A 22,443-nucleotide genomic window follows, 5' to 3' on the forward strand; every position below is an offset into this window, starting at 1 on the left:
GGAAAAGAGATGACAGCACACAATTATGAGCCTAAGATTTATTACCAAATATTTTTAAACATATGCAAGCGAAATTAAGAGACAGTTTATTTGTACTGCAACCGCTGTACCATTCTTTCCTCTGATTTGTTTAGACAAGCTTTAGGGGCAAGTTACATGGTGAGCACATAATCTACATTCAGTTCCAGAGAGCCGGCCCTGGAGGCAATCCATCAACTACGTCCTCGGGGCTCTAGGAAGAGAGGAGAAAAGGCATAGGTTTTAAAAAGTGGATGTGTATGCACAAAACATGTTTGTTTTAAGAAAGATGGCAACTTCTGTCGAAATAATTAGCCATGTGCTGGAACCAAAATAATGACTGCCAAATGGTACGGTATCCTTTCTGAGTCCTGTTTCAAAACAGAATGTGAATGAAACATGAAGTTCACCCCGCTTCACTGTGTTCCTACTGGATTTATGACAGTCATTAATGCCTCTCAGTAGGAACGCCTATATAAAACCATCCACCTAACACAGATTCTCCTTGCCTTTCAAACACTTCATGCCTTCAAACCGTCTGGTATTCATTCTTAGAATATAGTGCGTGCACTTACAGGAGGACCCTGGGTTACATGGGGGATAATGGGGACAGGTAGGGCTGAACGTGGTTTGCACGTGCATACATGTGCATGTGTGTCCACATGCATGTGCACACATGTGCATATGTATATGATTACTAGATCTCTTCATACGTGAAATTCCTGAATCACAATTGCCTCTATCCATTGGCATCTGCAGAGAACTGTCTCTGCGCCCCATACCAGGCTATAAAAATGTAAGGACTCAAGTTCCTTGTATAAAAACACTGTGATGTTTTCATGCAACCTGACCTATGAATGTCCTTCCCACGTCCTATGACTGACAATACCCGGACATGGGAAAAGCTGTGTTAGCACTTCTTACTTGTATTGTTTAGGGACCAGTGACAAGCAACCCTGCATGTGTTCATACATGTGCATTTTTAATTGAAAACATTTGGGGATCCAAGAAGACAGCTTAGTAAAGTGCTTGCAATACAAATATTGAGGTTGATCTCTAGAGCTCACATTTTTTAAAAAGCGCTTAGCATGATGGACATGTATTTGCAATCCCAATATTGGGAAGGCAGGGACATGTGGGTCCCTGGAACTTCCAAGCCAACCAGGCTAGCCTACCTAGCCAGTGAGAGACCCGGTCTCAGAACAAACTAAAAAGCAGAGGGTACCAGAGGAATAACACCACAGATTTTCCTCTGACATCAGTGTACATGTGCATCCGTAAATTGTGGACTGCATGTGCACATACATACATGAACATAGGTATGCGCCCACCCACAGATAGTATGGTGACTGGTTACATCTAAGGATTCCGAAGAGGGGCAGCTATATTATTAACAATTTGCATGGCCTTCTGGGATTCCTTTTCTCACCAAGTGTGTCACCTTCAGAGAAGTCAATATTGGCTCAAGTGCTTTGCTCCATTGAACCCGAGGTTTAACGACCAGTGGAAAAAGGGTTTGATTGACTTAGATTGAGACATAGTCGTGTTCCCTGGCTCTTGGGGAACTTGCATAAAGCCTGTTTATTCCGGCATTTGTGTGAGGATGCAGGAGACGCAGTGATGTCCTCTCAGGCAGGGCATTTCCAAATACTGAATTTGTAATGAGAGCACATTACTTCCTGCCGACACGCGCAAATGTAAGGTTCGACATCAGTGACACACATGCACGCATTGAGTCCCGAGAATGGAACGCACATCTAAGAAACAATAAGGCCCCCTCTTTCCCAACATGGCTTGTGGAACTGTCCTCCTGCATCATCATGGCCAGACAACTCAATCCAGTGATGAGCAGTGACCGTTCTGGCCTGGAATCTCACAGAAGCCATGCAGGGGAGCTTGGGAACTGCCAGTTTAATAAGGTCCCATCTTACTTAGCGTTTTCCTCAGTTTCTTATCTTCCTGTAATATAGCTGACAGTGTTTTAGTCACTTTTCCCGTCCTAACCAAAGTTATGCAAGGGGCATGCACTGCTTTTATAGATGTTGCCTAGCCTCAGTTTCCCTTCTGGGTCCAGGACTGCTTTCTGTGTAATGAGCCCTTCACCTCTTCTTCGTCCCCCAGACAAAAGTACTGGCATTAATTTTACAGAAATCTTAGTAAAACTGAACAATTTGAGCTGGAGAGATGGCTCAGCCACACACAACAACCACGTTTAATCTCTAGGATGTGCTTGGACAGAGAGGAAACTCTGATTTGCAAAAGTTATCCTCTGATCTCCACATGTACCCATGACATGCATGCATGCTATGCATACATACATACCTGCTTACATACACACATACACACACACACACACATATGTAAGTAAATAAATATAGGTATGTTTTAAATTAACAAAAACAACATCTCTACAATCTTACCTGTATGTACATATGCATGTGGAGGCTGGAGGACAGCCCTGAGTTTTATTTTTCAGGAAATGTCTACCCTGTGGCTGACTAGGGTAGATTGGTGGGCCAGAGATCCCCAGGATCCATTTACTAGTGTTATGATTGCAAGGGAGAACTACCATCCCTGATTGGTTGGTTGGTTGGTTGGTTGGTTGGTTGGTTGGTTGGTTGGTTCATTGGTTGGTTGGTTGGTTGGTTGATTGCTTGGTTGGTTGGTTGGTTGGTTAGTTGGTTGATTGGTTGGTTGATTGGTTGGTTGGTTGGTTGGTTGGTTGGCTGGCTGGCTGGCTGGTTGATTGGTTGATTGCTTGGTTGGTTGATTGCTTGCTTGGTTGATTGCTCAGTTGGTTGGTTGATTGGTTGGTTAGTTAGTTGGTTGGTTGGTTGATTGCTTGGTTGGTTGGTTGGCTGGCTGGCTGGTTGATTGGTTGATTGCTTGGTTGGTTGATTGCTTGGTTGGTTGGTTGATTGGTTGGTTAGTTAGTTGGTTGGTTGGTTGATTGGTTGGTTGGTTGGTTGGTTGGCTGGCTGGCTGGCTGGCTGGTTGATTGGTTGATTGCTTAGTTGGTTGCTTAGTTGGTTGATTGCTTGGTTGATTGCATGGTTGGTTGGCTGGTTGGTTGATTGGTTGGTTGGTTTTTTGGTTTGTTGGTTGGCTGGTTTGTTGGTTGGTTTATTGGTTGATTGATTTATTGGTTGGTTTTTCAGTTGGTTGGTTTTTATGCAAATTCTGGAGATCTGAACTTGGTCCTCATGCTTGTGTAGCAAGCACTTGACCAACCGAGCCATCTTCCCAGACCCCTGAAGTCCTAAATGCCATCAGCATCTCTTCCTCATAAACATATTCTTTCTATTTTATTTATCTAGTATATCTGGGTCCTTGTCATTCATACAGGGATGCTCCAGAGCCTTTGGCTACCCCAACTTACTTATCCCATCCCCTTGGCCTTGCTAGTTCTCTCGACCTCTCGTCCCCATTCACTGTCAGTGCCTGAGTCTCAACTCTCCAGAAGCCAATTTAACTGTAGCCTTCCTATGCACAGAGCATATAGTGAAACTGGGGGTGAGAAAGAGTGAGTCTGGGGCTGATGATTCATTTACTAAAAACACTTCCAAGCTGAGGGCCCTTTTCAATAAACAACATCTCTTTTGACTTCAGTCTTATCTATAGGATGCTTGGTTTTATAAATGGAATAGTTATAAATAAAGCTAAGACTCTGTGGGATTTGCATAAATCCTAAAGAGATTTAGGTTTCTTCATATTGGTTTGAAATGAGTATTTCAGAATGCTGGAACAGTTACCAGCACTGGCTACCTCTTGCAGAGGACCCGGGTTCGATTCCTAGCACCTAAAGTGGTAGCTCACAACTGCATGTAACTCCAGTTCCACGGGATGAGATGCCTTCTTTTGACCTCTGTGTAGACCTGTACTGATGAGATGCACATACATGTCCTTTGTGCATACACACGCATACCATAAAATAATAAACAAATCAGTCTTCACATGATGGCGCATGCCTGTAATCTCAGCACTTTGGATGTGGAGGCAGAAGAATCGGGTGTTGAAGAACAACCTCAGATACCTCAGAGCTTTAGGACATCAGACGAGAGAGGGAAAGGGGGCTAAAAATGGCTGGTGAAAAAATCGAAAGAATGGGGTGTTCATACCAATTTCTACTTCATACTCTTTCCTACTGTCATCCAAATCCTGTGTCATCTCTCTGTGAAGTATGTACGCATACGTGCATTTACATACACGTATATAATTCTATGATCCTTGGTTTTGTCTGCAACTCCCAAGAGTTCTTTTTATTTGATATTTTTTTTAAATTACAATCAAAACTTGGTCTGCTCAAGACTTCCGTTGCCAAAAATGTCTGACAGATGTCTAATTTAAAAAATTAGCTTGCTGTCTTGAGTCACTACTAGGAGAGAAACCTAACCCAGAGGAAGTTTGTAAGCAATATTGGAGCTCAGTGGTTTAAGAACACTTGCTGCTCTTGCAGAGGGCAAGTTTCAGTTCCACAAAATGGCTCCAATTCCAGGGCATCTGACGCTCTCCTCTGACCTCAGGCACCAAGTACAAATGTGGTGTACATATGTATACTCAGGCAAAACACTGATACAGACGAAATAAAACAAAAATAAAATGTAAATTATCCAAAGAGGTCTCCAGAATAAGATGTGTCCCCTGAAGAATGTTGGGCTATCATCCTGTGTCATCTCATTCTTTAGTCTCAGGGTTATACATACTTTCCTTGGCACCTCACATGAGGAACAGAGAGACTGCCATTTAATCTCCTTTTTCCTCGAGTAAAATTGTGTTTTCAATACTGCAGGGAAAAGATACTGATAATCTAGCAATTATTTGGACCTTGACTGTAGGTTCTGAAATTTTCATTCATGAATGGGCAGAATACATTACTATTCCCAGGACATGACCAACAGCAGTGAGTTTGTGCCTAGAGTTAAGTACAACCCTGTTCATTTCTCCTGTGCTTTGAAACTCAGTGTGAGAGAGCAATGGGCTCTTTTCCCAATGGGGGCAAGTGAGGTCAGGATAAATGCTCCCTTTGAGCCTTCTAAAGCATGGAGTGGCTGGGAAGAGGCAAATACCCATGGCTGGTGCTGGTGTTGGTCACCAAGGCTTCTGTCTGAAACATGTCCATGTTTTGCATGGTGTGGGCAGGAAATAGAAATGAGGAGGGAAGAAATTGTGTGTGAAGCTGGGCCATGTGACCTCAGAGACAGTCATTCACTTACACGGGTGTCAGTAAGAGGACCATCCCAAGCAATGTGCCTATGTTGTGTATTTTTCTCTGTTGATGAATCCAGAGCCTCAGAAGAGGATTGGGAGATTGGTTGCCAGGGAGAAATGAAGGGCGGAGAAGTTGGTAAAGTGCCTGACTTGCAAACATGGAGCTCTGATTCTACCAGAAACTGCACGATGGTTCACGTTGATTACCAACTTTAAAGGATCTTTAAAGAACCACCCAGGAGACGAGGATCTATGGACACTTGTGAGGAGTTTCCTTGACTAAGTTAATTTAGGTGGGAAGAGAAACTCTAAAAATGGGTGGCATCATTCCCCATGTTTGGGTTCTAAACTATATAAAAAGCAGAGCACAGGCAGTCTTGGTTCTCTGCTTCCTGACTGGATGCAACATGGCCAGCTCCCTCAAACTCCCAGCCGGCCAGGATCTCCTTATCGAGATAGATTACAGCCTTGAATCATGAGCCAAAACAGACCCTTTCTCCCTTAAGTTGCTTTTCCTCAATGTTATCATTGCAGAAAAACTAACTCATATATGACATTAAAAACAAACAAACAAATAAACAAACAAAAAGCTAGCTGGGTATAGTGACACATGCCTTTCATCCCAGCACTGGGGAGGCAGAGGCAGGCAAATCTCTGAGTTCAAGGCCAGTCTAGTCTACAGAGTGAGTTCCAGAACAGCTAGGGCTAGCCCCCACCACTCCTCCCCCCCAAAACAAAACATTGGACACTTGTAATCTCTGCATTGTAGAGGTGGGAACAGGCAGATTGCTGGAGATCATGGGCCAGGTAGTTAAGCCCATTTGGTAAGTCCCAAAGGCAGTAAGAGGCCCTGTAACAGAACAAAACAGAACAAGGTAGATGGTGTCTGGGAAGGAAAGAACTGAGGTTGCTTTCCAACCTGCACACATGTGCGTGCATACCCACATGCATGTACACTTGCACACACACACACACACACACACACACACACACACACACACAACTAGGATTAGACCTTGTTCATGGAACAACCAGATTTGTCCTTTTTTCTCTGATGTTTTACGAGACAGATTTGTGTGGTTACAGGAAAGAGCAAGAGATGGCAGTTCAAGTAGGCAGTTCAAGGAATGGGTTAAGTATTCAGTAGTTTGTGGGAAGGAGATGCAAAAGGAAGAGAAAAACCATCTCTTTTCCCGTATGAGGCTCTCCCTCCCCCACAGAGTTCATGTTTCAGGGAGGCGCTGCCGTTTTGTTGTGTCTTAACTTAGCAGAGCATGGTAGAACAGTGACAGATGAGTCACCTGTCCCTGGGAGTAGCTGTTCTTAGCACAGAGGGACACGGGAGGTGACAGCAAATCATCACTGAAATCCCCGTGTGACTGAATTACCATTGCTTAGCACCCCAGATTACAGGTGCTTAGTGTGCATGGTCGTGGGAAAGCAAATAGGCCTCTGAGCAAACGCCACAGCTGGATTCTGCCCTCAGCAAACCGAAGTAAGTCTGGGTCAATCCAAGGGAAGGAGTAGACACCCAGAGGCCCTACAGCGGAACTGTTCCCTATACACAATAGAGATCTTTATAATTGAAGCAAGTCTCCCATCAACTTGGTGCGTTGGTCACTCTTCTTGTTGGTATGACAAAACCCCAGACAAAAGCAACTTAAAGGAGGCAGAGTTAATGATGGCTTGGCTTTGAGAGATATATTCCTCATGGCTGGGAAGTGATGGCAGCACGGTGAGGTCGCGTCCACAGCAGAGAGGGAGGAGTATTGGCGTTCCCTTCGCTTCCTCTCTTTTATTTAATGGGAGGACCCTATGCTATGCCACCCACATTCAGGATGGGTCTTCCCTCCTCTCTTAAATTTTGAAAACATATTCATAGATAAGGACATTCTATTGATGTGTTTCCATGGTGATTTTATTTTTTTTAAAGACAGAATCTCTTACCCAGGTTAACCTCAAATTCCCTATGTGGTTGAGAATGACTCTGAACTTCTGGTCTTCCAGTCTCCCCCTCCCTCGTGCTGGGCTAACAGCTGTGTAGTACCACATGCCCCCCTTTACAGTGTGGGGGGTTAAACCTGGGGCTTCACGGGTGTTACAAATTCAAGTCAAGCTTGGGCTTCAGAGTAAGACCCTGTCTCAGTCTCAAAAAAGTGTGGTAGTGAAAAAGAGAAGAAGGGAGAGAGGGAGGGAAGGAATGAGGGAACAAGAAAAGAAGACAGGAAGCGAGGAAAGGAGGGAGAGAGGGAGGGAGAAAGAAAGCAAAATTATTCTCTGTGGACACAAAGGCCTTCTCCCTTTCAGTCTAATGGGAATCCCTTGAGAGACCGTGAGTGCTCACACATGTGACGGACTGAAGTGAGTCCCCAGCTCTTTAACTGCATACAGCCTCTGTCCTGGAATCGGCAACATTGCTGGTAGAGGAGAGCAGAACCAGGAAATGTCCCTTCCCTTCACACTGTTGGAAATAATCAGGAAAAAAAATTATCAATCCCACACACTCAAGAATGAAGCAGAACTTATTTTGTCTAAATCAATCAGGGCAAATAACTTACTTTTTAATGAAAGAATACTAACAAAGCCAGAATGGAATACTTGCTACCAGATCATGGAAAGACTGGGTCGTTGCTATAGCTCCTGTGTACCAGTGACGCCATCTTGTTCCCCAACCCCTCTCCCTGGTGCCCTTCCTCCCACTAAGTGAGAGGACATACTACTTTCACCTCTTTCCTCCCCGGTGTATTCTTTCTTCTATCCCCTGCTTTTTTTTTTTTTTTTTTGGTTCTTTTTTTTTCGGAGCTGGGGACCGAACCCAGGGCCTTGCGCTTCCTAGGTAAGCGCTCTACCACTGAGCTAAATCCCCAGCCCCCTATCCCCTGCTTTTACAGCAATTCCTTCCCTCCCGTATGGCATCTTTCAGCTAGTGCTTGCTGAATGCACACTACACCAAGTGTTTCATGGTTTGTGTGCACTGAATTGTCACCTGCAGAGTGGCTACTATTGACCCATTCTAAGATGAGAAGACCGAGTTAGGAGTCAAGTATGCTGCGACTCACAGTCCTCCTCCCCCTCCCATGGGATCTAAGCAATACAGTCACATCAAAAACAGTACTCTGGCCACGCCCCTGTGAAAACAGTACATAACCATTAGCATAAATACAGTTCTTACGTGGATGTTGGTCTGAGAGAAAGGATACGGGATGTTACCCGTAACTGAGCTATGAAGCTGACGTTCAGGAAAGAAAATGTGTTTGAATTTTTGTGGTAGGTGTTATATTCTCAATTGCTGATAGAGATGATTGATAAATGATGGATGGATGGATGGATAGATAGATGACAGACAGACAGACTGACAGACTGACTCATTTTTCACATCCTAGCATTCTCAAAAATGCTCCTCTGTTTTTCAAGTACAGACGAGGCAGCTGATTGGCTGTCAGTGTGCCCCCACACTTTGCTCCCAGGGGAATCATAGGCTGCAGATTTGCTTCTCGTGGTGATGGTGTATGGAGATGGCGTGGCACTTAAAGAGGCAGGGGCTAGTCAGAGGTCCTCCTTCACTGAGGCCCCCTGGAAAGAGTACAGGAACCTGACCTGACCCCTGAATCACCCTCAAACTTCCTTTTCCTTCCACTTCTGTCCCCACGGTTGTGACATATTTTGTGGTTCAGACTTCACTAGAATCCAAACCAATGGGGCTGCCAGACCTTAGACCTCCTGTCTCCAAAACTGAGCCGAATGAACCTCTTTTCTGCAAAAGTAGCCTGCCTCAGGTACATCAGTATAATAACAGTAGGTAAACTGATATTCATGTTTTCCAAGGTCACGGAGCTAATGAAGAACATGAGCCTTGTGAACGGGGGCTGTCACCTTTTTTTTTTTTTTGGTTCTTTTTTTTTTTTCCCCCCCCCCGAAGCTGGGGACCGAACCCAGGGCCTTGCGCTTCCTAGGCAAGGGCTCTACCACTGAGCTAAATCCCCAACCCGGCTGTCCCCTTTTTACATTTCTATTTGTTGAACATTATCTTGCCTGTTCCACTTGCAGTCATTAAATCACACTGTCATCTTTTGTTATCTTCCCTTTGCTCTTAAAGCCTCGAACACAGTAGATACCTGGCCAGATTTTGTGCTTGTCTAATGCTGTGGAAATTCCAGTCAGAATGTGGGCATGCCACGGTGAGAAAGCAGAAAAGGACAAATTTAATTTATAGTGAATAATTGCATCAAGACTGTTCAAATAAGTCCAAAAGCTTCTGTTTATACCCCAGGAATAAGTAACACGACAAAGAAAAGCAGATTTAAAATATCAGACATTTGAATTTTGTGTTAAAATACAGATGCAATTGGCCATTGGTTATACAGGGTTTTATTCCAGTTTAAAGTGCACAGTATATGTATGTATATGTGTATATCTGTAGGTATATGCATGTGTATATATCTGTGAGTATATGTATATGTGTGTATATGTATGTGAGTATATATGTATGTGTGTATATCTGTGAGTATATGTATGTGTTTATATCTGTGAGTATATGTGTGTATATATCTGTGAGTATATGTATGAGTGTGTATATCTGTGAGTATATGCATGTGAATATATCTGTGAGTATACTATGTGTGCATATACATATATATCTGTGAGTATATATATGTATATATATTATATATGGCTAGTATATATATGTATATATATTATATATGGCTATACACATATGAACATGGAATGTTTTGTAGAAGATAGTTTTGAAGAGCTGGTAAGCTTCTGAACTGAGATTTGAGGTGTCTCATTAAGGGAAGGGAAGCAGGGACCTTCTAATTGGAGGATGTTCCACTGAGCATCCTCTAGAGTTGACTGGTACTTACGATGTCCCTTGTTACCTTGGGAAAAGCTCAGGTGAACAATGAGGACATTTTAACACAGATACAAATAAAAACTAGATAGCCTGTACCCTAAAAAGTATAAAAACTGCTTGTAATAGCCATTCAGGGTCACCTTCTAGTCACTCACCTGGAGAGACCGATTGAAGGTGGACCCCAACCGTGCCAGAAAATAAACCTCTTGCTTTTGCGGGGGGGGAGGGACAGACAGACAGAGAGACAGACAGACAGACTCTGAGACTAAGCAAAAGATGGAAGGTAGGAAAGCCCTTCCCAGGAGGTAAGAGCAGCTCCTGATATTCCTAGGTCTTACCATACTTCAGCCCTGACCGGTCTTTCTTCTCATGTGTGAACTTACAGCAAGCTAGCATTTGTATTGAACATAGATTAGAACTGGTATTGCTCCCACTTCAGAGATGAGAAAACTGAGGCACCAAAAACTAACTTCCACCAGTGGCACCAAGACAACCAGGGTTAACAACTCACACAACCTCAACACTTAGTGTCTTCTCTCCACAGTGGCAATGGGATGTTTGAAAATTGAAAGCAGTGTGTTACTTGGAGTGACACGGCACTATCTGTGTCCTGGGCATCACCTCGTCCCACATAATTCTTCTAAGGGCTTGGGCTTATGATCATCTCCGTGTTCATTCTCCGTGTATATGACTCTCTTGAGCATGCTCAGTGTGTAGGTACATGGGACTGATGTGTCTCACGTGCCATCCGCCTTGTTTCAGGCAGGGTTATCTCATGACCCTGGAAATCACCAAGTAGATTAGGCCTGCTGACCAGTGAGCCCCGAGGACCCACCTCCCCCTGCCTGCCTAGTGCTTGGATTACAGGCACGTGACTCCACACCAGGATTTTGGTACAAATTCTGGCAGATGAGACTCGGGAGCTCGTGCTTGTGAAGCAAGGACTTTGCTGACCAAGCTATCTCCCTGGCCCACCTCCATTTTCTTCCTTCTTATTTTTAATTGTGTACCGTGCTTGCCTGTGTGAGCACTGTATACGTGCAGGTGCTCCCAGAGGCCAGAAGAGGGCATCAGAACCTCTGAGTGAAATCACAGGCAGGTAAGCTGCCCCATGTGGATTCTAGAAACCAACCCGGGCCCCCAGTGAGAGCAGCAAATGCTCTTAAGTATTGGTCCTTCTCTCCATCTCTAGCTTCATTTGCTCAGAGAGGAAAGTAAAGCTTACAAAACCGAATCATTCTCCTAAAGGCACCAATAGACAAAGCCTGGCAGCTAGGAAGCTAGCCCAGGCCTTATGTAACACAAAAGCCCGCCATCTCTTTCAGACCATTAGTAAGCACTGTGGTTTCCAGAGTGAGTCCTAAGTGCGAGGATTCAGCAAGGCATTTCTCCCTCTGGTCTCTGACAGGCTCGTCAACAGTCTTACCACCACAGGGCTCGGGATTTCAGAGTGGAGCTTCCCCGTCTTCCACGAGACCAAGTATTGAAAAATAGGCTGAAGAATATAGAAATACACTGACATTTCCCGTGTAGTGCAGTCATTGTGACAGTGTACCTAGATCGGAGAACATCGCCATTCATCCAGGAAGAATGTAGATTTTTTTTTTTTTTGATTGTCGAATGAATACCGAACCGAGTTAATGATGCCCAGCCAAGGTGAAGACGAGCGGTTGGCAGGCGAACACTGTAGATTTCTGGGAGCTGGTTCAAACATCCTTAATGTTCCCTTGGCTTCATGTGATCCTGCATGTGAGCCCCGGGAGAGGCTGATAATGGCTCTGCTTTCTGATTGAAAACAGCTGCAGGTAGCGGGTCAGCCCATTGTAGGTTTTGCTGGTGATTGGGAACGACCCAGGCAGGCATCGCGGGCTCCACACTGCAGCCGCACTCTGAAATGAACGGAGGTAGAAAGTAGGTTTTTACACTTGCTGTGCTTTACAAAATGAACCATTCATCTTCCGAGGGTCAGAAAGCAGCCATCCATTCACAGAAGAGTGCGTCACCCGACCCCCACGCCCCACCCCACCCCGATTCTAAAACAAACGTTTATTTCGGAGAGAATTCTTATCTTGGCCGATTTTTACAGCTACCCTTTCTCCACTTGATTGAGGCTGATTTCAAGAAAACTGTTGTCTTTGTAACAGCTTGCTCCTTCCCATAAATCCAAAGGCGTCTGAAACGTTTCAGTAAGATTGGTGGTGCTGAGAGGGCGATGGTGTCAGGTCCTCCTGAATGGACCCTAGCAACAGCACCTCGGACAGTCTGTGGCACTGCCTGATCTGGGCTGGCTCAGGGTCGTCATTTCACTAGTGGGTCCGTGGTAGAAAAGGAATTTCCAAGGCAGATTCTTTAGCATCTTTTCATGTCCTCCAGGTTGTCAGCCAGCACTGCGACACATTTAGAATCCACGAATCCATCCACCCGTGAGAGAGGGTAAAACTGGGTGCCCACAAAGGCAGGAGTCATAACATCCGGTTAGGGCCCGAGGTGGGGTTTACACTGCGGTGAGCAACCAGAACCAAGGATGGCCGGGGTGAAAATAGCTCTGCCGAGATTCTCGGGAGTTATTACTGAAGGATGTGTAGTAGACAGGGACCTGCTGTGGGTGTGGGTGTGTGTGTGTGCGCGTGCGCGCGCTGCACGCACGCACGCTTGTTGGTGATATGTACGTGGGATATGAGGACACGTGCCACAGAAGGCATATGAAAGTCAGAGGTCACAAGGCAGCTTTGTGGAGTCAGCTCTCCCCTTGCACTTTCACGTGGATTTCCAGGATGAGACGTGAGCGGCCATATTGGTACAGCAAGTACTTTTACCCACTAAGCCAGCCAGCCAGCCCTGTATTGTAGTTTTTAAGGCGTTAAGACGCCCCCCAGAGTTCAGCCATGAGCTACAAACTCTACAGGTGTTCAGGGAACCTATGTGGCCACACAGATCGGAGGTAGGGGGGTAAGGTGTGATGTCATTCAAAGACAATTACCATTGGTTCACAAAGTGTCACAACCATGATGTGCCCGGTTTAGTGATTGAAAAATGAAATACGTCTGATATAAAATGTATTCTTTTTAACTATTCCAAGCATACAACCTAGGGGCATTAAGCATTGCCGTGCTAGCAGCCAACCCACCAACATTCCAGACTGCGATCCTGTACCCTGAGCCTTCATTCTCCCCAGCCCCCACTGAACGTTATCGCTATTGGGTGTTTCTTGTAAGTCAATCCAGATACTGTTCCTTTGGGGCGTGGCTCCTTTCCCTTGGCACAATGGCCTGGGGAGTGTTATCTGCCGTACAGTATGTGTCAGAATTTCAGCCCTCTGTCAGAAATGGGGGCTGGATGGTAGTATTATGAGGGAACATACCTTACTGCTTCTCAGTCCCTCTGTTGATGGACATGTGGGTTGGTACACTGATTCTGGCTATTATAAATTACACTGTTGTGGACACTGGTTTCCGGTGTCTGTCTGAACTGATTTCTTTGCATGATCTTTAGATACTATACTAGTCACTTGTCCTGTCACTGGGACAGAATGCCTGACGAAAGCACAGTCCACCTTGGAAAGGAAGGCAGAGAAGTTCTAGCTGTGGTGGCAGGAGCGTGAGGCAGCTGTCACATTGTTCATACTCAGGAAGCTGCACCAGATGAGTGCTGGTCCTTATTAGCTCATTTCCTTTTTGTTTTCCTTCTCAGTCATCTTGAGACCCTACACGATGGAATAATGCCACCCACGTTTGGTATGGGTTGTCTTTCCACTGGCCAGCTGACCAGCCTCCTTGGTGATTTCCCGGCCAGCCAAACCTCTCTGGAAGCTCGAGAGTGCACACACACACACACACACACACACACACACACACACACACAGAGAGAGAGAGAGAGAGAGAGAGAGAAAGAGAGAGAGAGAGAGAGAGAGAGAGAGAGAGAGAGAGAGAAATGTGTCTCCTAGGCAGTTCCAAATCCAGCAAGTTGACAATGAACATTAGCCATCAGAGGTGTCCTATAGAAACAGAGTTGCTCGATTATGGAACAAGTCTGTGTCTAACTCTTTACAGATTGGCAAAGCCATGTCTTGGCATTAGGAACCCATGGAATTTTTCCCCATTCTTCCCAGCAGCTGTTATTTTCCCGTTTCTGTTTTGGCTTCGCTTGTTTAATACAATCTTAACGGGTCTTTCCGGCCCCTCACTTGTGGACATGTCTGTTCATCTTTAGAGTCCAGGCGGAGAGGTGAGCACACCGTGTTCGTGTTGGAGGGGTGATGGAGGTAATTTGCAGTTGCATTGAAAGTCGCTGAGATGGACTTGTAAGGATGGTGGGGTTTAAAGGGAACTCTGGGGTGTTTTGTGTCACGGGTTCCCGCTTCTGGCTACCCATCAGGATCACCTGCTGTATGCTTTCTGCATTCCAGGAGTTGGGCTGGAGAGCAGTTAGACTCAATGAAATGCAAAGATTTGAGTTTGATCTCCAGAACCCAAGTAAAAAAGCCAAACATTGAGGTGCACACTGCCAGAACTGGGCATGGGGAAGGGGCTGGTACAGGAGAATCCCTGGGGCTCACTGGCCAGCTGACCAGCCTCCTTGGTGATTTCCCGGCCAGCCAAAGACCCAATCTTTAAAATGGAAATGAAAAAGAGGAACCCCAGAGGTTGCATTCTGACCCACATACACACATACCTGTACACACATGTGCATATGCACAAACGCAGACAAATGTAAGTAAATGAATGAGCACACGAATAAATTCCTACTGTAGGCCCCACCCCAGGCATTTGGTGGCGGCTGCCCCAGAGTGGATAGAGCATTGGTCTTGTGTTTACAAGTTCCCTTGGGAGTGCAATGTGTGGCAAGCATTAGTTCTGGGTTCTGCAGACAAGAAGTTTATGACCCATCACTAAGGTTCCAAGCCTTACGGTCTCTCAGGGCAATGTTCCATACGCTCATCATTTAGTAAGATCACAGACTCAGCGGATCTTGTATCCGGTACATATGCAGTTTCCTGTGTGCATGCATAAAAGTATATGAAAAGTACATCCTCACACTTCTAGAGAATGAAGGGTGAGAACCGTGTCCTGCTTTCGTGGTGTTGGGATGTTTACTGTCGTGTGACTGCGGAAGATTTCTAGGTGTGTTGGTGGTACTGAACAGATCGAGGATGTCACATCAGGAACAAGCTGCCTGATGCATTGCCCACATTTCTCCAACACTGTGAGCAGGCGCCTCCCTCTATGTCCCTCCCACCCAAGCCCAATCACACTGGTTAATATAAACCTCACTATACGTGTACGTATGACTCACATTTCTGTGACAAAAATCAACTTAAGCAGGAAGGTCTGTTGTAGCAGGGAAGATGCTGAAGGGGAAGCAGGAGGGAGCTGGTCTTATCCCAGGTTCCCAGTCAGGGCAGTGGAAAGCCCAGCGGAAGTGAAGCCATGGCATAAAACCTAAAGTCTAAGTACCCATGTACTCCAGTGAGGGCCTCCCTCCTCCTAAAGGTCCTATAACCTTCCCAAACATGACCACCAGCTTCAATCCAGGTGAGAGCCCAAGAGCCCATGGAACAATACTTCATGTTCAAACCTCATCAGATGCCAGCTTCATTCTCCCGCCACGACTAGCCCATACCCGCCATGACTGACCCATACCTGCCATGATTAACTCATACCTGCCATGACTGACCCATACCTGCCATGATTAACCCATACCTGCCACAACTAACCCATACGTGCCACGACTAACCCATACCTGCCACGACTAACCCATATCTGCCACGACTAACCCATACCTGCCACAACTGACCCATACCTGCCACGACTGACCCATATCTGCCACGACTGATCCATACCTGCCACGACTGACCCATACCTGCCACAACTGACCCATACCTGCCATGACTGACCCATACCTGCCACGACTGACCCATACCTGCCATGACTGACCCATCCCTGAAATAATGACAGTAGTCATTTCTTAGGGCAGAGCCCTCCCCACTGACCCTAACCTATCACCCAACAGTGTTGCTTTAGGGGTTGCATTTCTAAAATGTGAACTTTCAGGTTACACCCAAACCATACTACCCACGGACTGGAAAAGCACACAGAAGGGAAACCAGTGTATGAGCAACCTTGACTGAGAGTTGGCAAATGAACTTGAGAATTTTCTGGAAGTTTCGCATCAAGGGCAAAGAATACCTTAAATCCTTCCCAGAGTGCTTTAGTTCCTTTTTAAAAAAATAAATTCTTCTAGTTAGATAGGAAATTTCACATCCTCAACTCTGAGAAGTCTTGGTCCATCCTAACTTCAGGAAGTCCGGCCCCCTGGTGGCCCATGGCGCAGGATACAGGATGTAGCTGTCAGAGCACTTAGCTCACTGCTGTGCAGAGAAGCGGCAAGTGTGTGTGTGTGTGTGTGTGTGTGTGTGTGTGTGTGTGTGTGTGTGTGTGTCTGCTGGCAGTCCTCCCTGTGGGGGAAGGAGATTCTCCATCTCCCCACAATGCCTTTTGGGAATTACTCATCCAAAAAGTATAGAAGTACAGACAGTAAGACCAGGAACCGAGCTTAACCCTTGCCAAGAAATGCCACGCTTGAGTTTCACATCCAGCCCTTCTGAGCGTTCTCTCTGTGTGGAATCACTCTCGGATCCTTTTGATGTGAATGGAATCCTGTCTTAGGAATGGTTATGAATATGGCCCTGTCTCTTAAGCAAAGAAAGACGATGAACTTTCAAATAGCCATGCAGATGTGAGAGAAAGAAAAGCCCAGCTGTTTGACAGGAGGGGTGGTTTGAAAGGGGAAGGTTGATGTCATCACAGGACCAGGAGCTGATTGCTGGGCAGCAGTGAAGGGATAGCTGCAGAATCCTACGGATCACGGTTAGCATTGATTGAGCTATTGGACATTATACCAAGCTCTGTGCAAGTCAGTGTCTCCCCTTTTGATCAGCAGAGACATTACTGATAAAATTACACATCGGGTAAGTAATTATCTCCCTAAACAGGGCGTATGCATTATTCAAATAAAATAAAAATTGCATTAAGGAGGAAAGGGAATTTTAGAAGATGATGTAGTCAGGTAGAAGTGAAAGCTTGGATTGGAACCTGCCCTTTCCTTGACCTTACACCGTGGTTGACCATATCCTTGTCATTACACCGAAGCTTTGGGTCCTTCCTCATCGGTTGCAGCCACACAGGATGGGACACATCGGCAGTCTCAGCATTCAGGGGAATAAGGAGAACCAGGTCAGCCGGAACAGCAGGAGAACCTGTTATGGGGAGAAAAGGGTGTGTGTGTGTGTGTGTGTGTGTGTGTGTGTGTGTGTGTGTGTGTGTGTGTGCCTGCAGACAGACAGGGAGAGAAAGATCACATCAGTGTCACCTCCCTATCATTATTTAACAATAGCGTTAACATTTTGTATTGATATTTTATGGAGAAATGTTTCATGAGCGCTACAGGAAGCTGGGTTACAGGACATGGCGAAGAGCTGAACACAGCAGAATTACTTCCTCCCCTTTCTGACAATGCTGCCCTGATGAGTAGACTCCTTGCCCTAGCAGTCTTGGGGCTGTGGCCACATGGAAGGCCACCTTCCCCTGTCCTTAAAGCAGTTTGCATTAGACCAGATCAAGATCCCTGAAGGTTCCCGTGACCCTTCCCAGCCGTCCAGCCTAAGTGGTGGATCACGTGGGCACTTGGGAAGCTGGCACAAGGGACACTGGAAAGCTCGATCGTTTTTGCTTCCACACTGAAACCAGGAAAAGTCCTGACAGAAAGGCATTTCCAGCTTTTCTCAAAAAAACTCTGACCCAACCTCTTGGGACCTGTTTGGATCCAGATGGTCATTTTCCTGTCTTAAGCCTTTCCAGGAATTCCAGAGTGGGCAGGCAGCCAAAGGACACTGGCCACAACGAGCTGCAGCCGCATTCTCCCTGTGAGAGCAGCTTCTACAGATGTCTCAAGCCAGATGTTTGCCTCGTCCCCTCCATCCTGGTCCAGACTCATGCCCCTGGACTCATCACACATCTGTAATCCCAACACCCAGAAGGCAGAGGCAGGAGAATCAGAAATCCAAGGTCATCCTCAGCTACATTGCATATCTGTGAGCCAACCTAGGCTACCTGAGATCCTGTCTCAAAAAAAAAAAAAAAAAAAAAAAGTCCTAGACTTCTTCGTTTAAACCATTTGTAAGCCAGAGCTCTCCAAACTAATCTAATTGAGCTATTAAAACCAAGGCCGGGCATTTATTTTTATTCTCATTAATCTTAATTTTCTTGTTCTATGCCATCACTTCCAGCCTGAGGATATATTTGCATATTAATCACAACACACTAAATATCCCCTCCAGCCTTCTGCTACCTCTAAAGATGATAACCAAAACACTAATGAAATGGTGAGCAGTGCAGAGCCGAAGAGAGTGTGGGAAGCCCTGTCCTAGGTCCTGTGCTGACACAGCATCGAAGGCCCACTGAAGAGACGAGACGTGAAGTGGCGAATACAGACCCACTTCCTCTGAGGCAAGCCCAGTCAGTCAACCCCGAGGCTGTCTCATTATGACAGTTGCCTCATTCCTGCATACTCCAAGGATGTTGTGTTAACCAAACTGAAGGACCTCTGTCTATAGCATCCAGAATTTCTTCTGGTGATAGAGTCAAATGGGAAGGCTTGAGGTGAGGACCCCAAGAAGTCTCACCGTGTCCTCTGTCATTAACCAAGGGTCCCATCTCTTAGCGTGGTTAAGTATCACTTATCCAAAGAATTTAGGACAAGAAGTGTTCTTCATTTACTACCTTCTCAGTTTTAAATATTTTTGCACGTAAGACGAGATCTTAAGAATGGGACCCAAACGTGTATTTGAGCTTTACCGATGGAGAAAATCACCTTTGTTTTATGTAAGATTTTTAGTGAACCTACCTTGTGACTCAAATCCACCATGTGAGGCCAGGTGTGGAATTGTTCACTTGTGTCCTGGGGCTGCACACAGACTTGGGGATTTGGGGAACATTTGGTGCTTGGGATTTGCAGGTTTGCAGTGGTGAAGCCGGCCTAATTTTGATGAGCCTTCTCCATTCCTTCCTCTTGTTTGTGCAAGCCGGGTGAGGGGGGGGGGAGTCCAGCTCACTCACACTGAGAATGTCAGGATCGTGTGTGTAGAGACAGCGTCATCACGTATTCCTCACCCTTGAAATGTGTTTTTTTAAGGCCGTGTGTGTCGAATTCTAGAAGCACCTTCCATTCCAAGCAGCCAGTTGCTATTTACAGACCTTAAAACCGGCGGCCACCCATCCTCACATCACCAGCACAGAAGGATCTTGTCACTTCTCAGACAGGATAGTAGGGGAAAAAATGGAACCAAACTTGAGCAAAAGCATCATGAGTCCTAAAGGCATACCCAGCCTGCAGACCACGGGTGACCCTTACACCTTTGAATGTGACCAATACAAAATTAAAAAGTTCTTAAAACATCAGATTTATTTTGAGGAGGAAATATTGTGGGGGAAAAAAATCCCAGCAGTTCCGAAGTGTGAACTTTCTGAAGTGTGAACTTTCTAGGTTAAAAATTCTATGTCACAATGTCAAACAGTGGGACAGGCCTACAAATTTAAATCATCTTCTGTACAGATTTTGAGGTGTGTGTGTGTGTGTGTGTGTGTGTGTGTGTGGAGAGAGAGAGAGAGAGAGAGAGAGAGAGAGAGACATAAAAGAAGAAACAACTATTAGTATTTTAGTATTTTGGGGAATGGAGGAGAGCAGTATGAAAGAAGGGAGGGAGGGAGGGAGGGAGGGGGAGGGAGGGGGAGAGAGGGAGGGAGGGCGGGCAGTGTGCAAAAATAGAACAAAATATATTGACATATGTGTAATGAAAATGTCAGTGAGCCCCACTGCATGGTAGTGTGGCATGGCGCCCCCTAGTGGCTTAGTGAAAACCGCAGGATCCAGTACCACTTTGTGCCTCTGTGAAGATGTAGACATTTCAGAGAGCTAGTAGAAGAGAGAAAGAACTCATCACCTCCAGTTGACCATCTTGCGTGGTAAACACTCCCACATTTAGGAGAATGCCTAGAATGGCAGCAACAGGGGAACCGTGACCAAGAAGAGCTTGAGCCCAGACAACATAGCAAGATCCCTCTTCCGTTAAAAACTATAATTCTAGGTTGAGAGATGGCTCAGTGAGTTACAGGCATTGCCACCAAGTCTGACAACCTGAGTCAGATTCTCCAAGACCCACACGATAGACAGAGAGAACCAGCTCCACAGTGGTGGTGTTGGATGGCCTCATGCATGCTGGCAGCACATGTCAATAATAATAATAATAATAATAATAATAATAAATTATTATTAATAATAAAATTATTATAAATTAATTATAAAATTTTAAAATGTTAGCAATTATGATGAGATTTGGGTCAGTTCAGCCTGGGACACTCCTGCATCTTTATTAATTGCTACATCTATCACGTTCTGTCAAAGCTAATCTCCAGCAATGTGCTGCTATTGACGAGGGGGTACTTTTTCAGAATGAGTTTGAATTTGTCAGGGGTGATACATGATGCCGAGAGACGGAGCTGAACGGGGGAGTACTTACTTGTCTGGCATCCACGAGGTGCTGGGTCTGTTCCTTGGTACGAAAAATGAATGCATACAAGTTGATATCTCTTGTTAGCTCATTAGCAGCCAAGCTAGTGTTCAGGGCTGAAAAGCCAGCCAGTCTCTATTAGCTAAGTCGTACAAATAAATCCTTGTGCCTCTGAGAACCGTTTGGGCCTTCATGGGAGCTTGATGGTTTTGCATACTGCAGTCCTGCGCTCAGGCAGTTTTCTGTTTGCCTGTTGCTAAAGACTGAATGTGTTTGACATTTTACTTGGCTTTGAAAGGACTTTTCATGCCCCCTGCGTTTTCTTCCCCCGAGCTGCCTTGAGCTAATTAATCTATTCCCACTCCGGCTGGGACTACTACTGTATGCAAATGTTCTCATTTCCTATTCTGACATATCACTCTTGCGCGAACTTCCCTAATGGAATCCTGTGGCGGTTTTTATGGGGCGGTGCACCTGTGCCGCCAGCAGGGGGCGCGCGGAACGGTTCTCTGAGTAGACCTCTGCTGTGGTTGAGTGATCATGTCCCCTTGCCAGCTGGTAGGAGAGAGTGGAAGCTGAACTAAAAAGATAGATCAGTGGTTAAGAGTACTAGTTTGTTCTTTGTAAAGGATCCAGGTTCAAGTCCCAACAACTCCACTTCCTAGGGAACTCTTAGGACTTCTGTGGGCAACAGGCACATAGGTAATCCACATACATGTGGGCAAAACCCTCAAACAAATAAAGTAAAATAAGACTTTTTAAAGCTTAATGGTCTTCTTTCTTAAGAGTGACCCTCAAAGTCTAGAGACAAAAGATGGGCATTAATATTTTTTTCAGACAGCACAAGGAAACAATGCTTTTGATACTTTGGGGGTTTGATTTTAGTCTGTCCTTACAATGGATTTGTAAACACTGGGTATAAATGATGCTGTGTCCTCCTCATAGGAAGGAGTCCTAGAGAATAAAGTTGTTTAGAACACAATTCCTTGCTCACTTTCCGTTTTTTCTACATCTTCATGCTATTTTTAATTTCGTCAGCACGAGTAACTTAAGTCTTTTGACTTCCTTTGGTCCCCTATGTTTAATGGCTGCCCTGTCGGTGTGAGGGGTCCTTTCTTATTGAAGTAGCTCAGTGCTACACCTCCACTTTCCCGTACCCATTTGCACTCTCAGGTTCTGTCTGCTCCATCAAACTCAGGAGGGGGGGGACAGCTTCTTGTGTCATTCATCACCTCGCTCTAGTATTTCTTCATGATGTTGAAACAAAACAAGCAAAAGTTATTAAACCATCCTCACCCTGCCCCAGGTGGAAAGTGGGATTTGGAGAGGTGGCTCCTTGGGCAAAGCACTTACCACACAATGGCGAGGACGTGAGTTTGCACCTCCTATGCAAAGACTGAACAGTATACCATGTATCTGTGACTCTAGAACTCTTATAACAGGATGGAACCTGGATAAAAGAGAAACCTTGGAAGCTCGCAGGCCAGCTGGCCTGTCTTAGGCAATAGTGATGAGACACCCCCCCCTACACACACACACACACACACACACACACACACACACACACACACACTGTAAACTGGATGAGACCAGTTTGGAGTTCTGTGATACAAGGATGAGGAGCTGAGCAAAGGGTTATGCAGCACTGTGGATCTTGCTCTCGACTCACCATGGGCACAGCTTGAACTGTTAAAGACTGAGAGCTCACAGGATGCGCTCAGTTCTGCTTGGTAAGGGCTTAAAGTTTCCCTTTTGATTTGGCTTCGTGTTTGTTTGCGTCTTTGTTTGCCTGCTTGCT

General features: G+C 45.6%; 1 protein-coding gene and 1 long non-coding RNA gene across 23 annotated transcripts in view; one reads left to right on the forward strand and one right to left on the reverse strand.

Moving 5' to 3' along the window:
- Atxn1 (ataxin 1) overlaps positions 1-22,443 on the forward strand; it is a 411,355-nt gene that overhangs the window by 365,602 nt on the left and 23,310 nt on the right. The gene's annotated exons all lie outside the window — the stretch shown is intronic.
- Positions 24-12,901, reverse strand: LOC120097816 (uncharacterized). Of its 4 annotated transcripts, none has more exons than XR_010059116.1 (3): positions 11,637-12,897; positions 7,571-7,687; positions 24-232 (listed from the first exon to the last, which is right to left on the reverse strand). It is a non-coding gene; the product is annotated as an uncharacterized LOC120097816 (long non-coding RNA). The 4 variants fall into 4 exon arrangements; XR_005495601.2 differs by lacking the exon at positions 24-232 and having other exon boundaries at positions 7,123-7,687; positions 11,637-11,970; positions 12,172-12,891; XR_010059115.1 differs by lacking the exon at positions 24-232 and having other exon boundaries at positions 7,123-7,687; positions 11,637-12,901.

Source organism: Rattus norvegicus, chromosome 17 (genome assembly GCF_036323735.1).
Source record: "Rattus norvegicus strain BN/NHsdMcwi chromosome 17, GRCr8, whole genome shotgun sequence".
NCBI lineage: Eukaryota > Metazoa > Chordata > Mammalia > Rodentia > Muridae > Rattus > Rattus norvegicus.